This window comes from Capsella rubella, unplaced genomic scaffold, assembly GCF_000375325.1.
Source record: "Capsella rubella cultivar Monte Gargano unplaced genomic scaffold, Caprub1_0 scaffold_18, whole genome shotgun sequence".
In the NCBI taxonomy this organism is placed as follows: Eukaryota; Viridiplantae; Streptophyta; class Magnoliopsida; order Brassicales; family Brassicaceae; genus Capsella; species Capsella rubella.
Genome location: NW_006238906.1, coordinates 1 through 2,508, shown reverse-complemented (window position 1 = coordinate 2,508; position 2,508 = coordinate 1).

Below are 2,508 nucleotides of genomic sequence, written 5' to 3'. Positions count from 1 at the left end.
TCAAGTGTGTGTTTTAAAGCCTTTAATGTTTGGTTATACATTCAGTTTTTTGGTTCTTAATTCCAGTTTGTTGTTATTTGTTGGTCACTCATCCATGTGTTAAGAGGAATGTTTCTCTTTCATTTTTGGAGTTCAGATTTTAGTTTCTAGAAACTTTAAAAGTTTTTCTTTCACTTCATGATTTCTCTTGCACCTGAATGTTTAGGATGATCATATACACATTTTTCATGAGTATGCATATAGTGTTTGGTTGACTTAATGCTTGAGACCTTAGAGACCATTTGCTTATAGTCTCTCTTACACTCTCTTCTGATTTTTATGGTATTTTGAACAGAAAAAATTGTTAAAAATTAGTCTTATACACTCATGGTTGTTGTTATTTGTTAGTCACTCATGCATGTGTTAAGAGGAATATTTCTCTTTCATTTTTGGAGTTCAGATTTTAGTTTCTAGAGACTTTGAAAGTTTTTCTTTTACATCATTATTTCTCTTGCACCTGAATGTTTAGGATGATCATATATACGTTTGTCATGAGTATTCATATAGTGTTTGGTTGACTTAATGCTTGAGACCTTAGACTCTCTTTTTGTGTAGGAGTATCCGGTGCTGTTGGTTCCTGAGGACAAAAGTCAAAAACCATCTGTTGCAATTATTAAGGTACTGGTTTGCTTATTTGCTTCTTAGTTTTTGTGTATTATCTATACTGTTCTTGATTTGTGTTTTTATGTATTATGGATTCTTGACTATGGCTATTCATAGCTGCTTATGTTGGCTTCACTGGTTTAGTTTTTAAATTAAGATAAGACTTAACTCTTAAGAGCTTGGTTACTAAGTGTTTCTAATCTGTATCCCTGTGGAAACTAGTAGATAGCTGAGATATCATGTGTACTTATAACCAAAGACATGACTTGAGAACTTTTGTATTTCTGTTGGAAACTTGAAGATAGGTTAAGTTTTTATCTGAGATTTGTGACTGGTGGATATTGTTTATATTATTCTTGATTTGTGTATTTTGGATTCTTGGATTTTGATTGAAGATTTGTGTATGTCATAACATTTGTCTCACTAGCGGCTGTTGTTTCACTGGTTTAGTTTTTAAATTAAGATAAGACTTAACTCTTAAGAGCTTGGTTACTAAGTGTTTCTAATCTGTATCCCTGTGGAAACTAGTAGATAGCTGAGATATCATGTGTACTTATAACCAAAGACATGACTTGAGAACTTTTGTATTTCTGTTGGAAACTTGAAGATAGGTTAAGTTTTTATCTGAGATTTGTGACTGGTGGATATTGTTTATATTATTCTTGATTTGTGTATTTTGGATTCTTGGATTTTGATTGAAGATTTGTGTATGTCATATAACATTTGTCTCACTAGCGGCTGTTGTTGGCCTCACTGGTTCAGTTTTTGAATTAAGATAAGACTTAAGAGCTTGGTTACCAAGTGTTTCTAATCTGTATCCCACTATCCCTGTGGAAACTAGTAATAGTAATACTTTATCTGAAACCAAGTTCTTACAGAGATTTGCTTGTTTCAGTTATTTTTTATTTGTGTTTTTATTACAGCTTATCTGAAGTTATGGCTTTTCAGAGCGTTTGTTGTAGCATTTGTTTCAATAACTGCTTTTGTTGGGTTTCTGATTATGATTTTAAAATCAAGATAACAATTGAGAGTTTGGTTACTGCGTGTTATTAATCTGTACTTTTGTAGAAACTAGAAGATAGTTGTGATATCTTGTGTGTATATATAAACGTCATATCTAAAATATCTTGTGTGTATTTGAATTCTTGATTACAGATTGAAGTTATGGCTTTTCATAGCGTATGTCGTCGCATTTGTTTCGCTAGCTGCATCTGTTGGCTTGCTAAATCAAGATTCGGTTGTCAAGACTGGGCCTTCGACTTGGACTGGTGTGGCTGGTGTTTTTCAATGTGTGTTTGTATTGATAAGGTAAAAGCATTCTACCTTTCTATGTTGTCTTCTGGCTGTTGCATATCTTAAGGCACCACCAAACACTGCTTTTCAATTGTGAAAAATTTACTGAGCAGATTGAACTAGAAGAATTATAGAAAAATCCATATAATTTAGTGATTCATACAATCTTAGTCCTCTGAATTGGGACAATCCTGTACTTCAACTAATAGGCCTACCTTTTTATTGCATCTGACTAGCTTTTGGGAAACATCTTTCATAATCACAGTAGATTTTGACTGAGAACAATAAGTTGAAACTAAATCATTGTTGATAGCTTGATAGGTTTACGCTTTAAGATTAGAGATTTTTGGATTGCAAAAATTGATTTTTATTGTTGACTCTTTATATCAAATCTTAATCTGAATCTAAACAATATAATGTTGAGGGATGCATGTAACTTTTGTTTGTTGATTAGTTAGGTTTACAAGTTTACTAATCGTTTTATACTTTACTTAATGTTTTAGGAATATTTTGTTTCGATTCTAATCCTTGGGAAGCTTGTCTCCGCTTCAACGAGGTATTTCTTTTTATTTC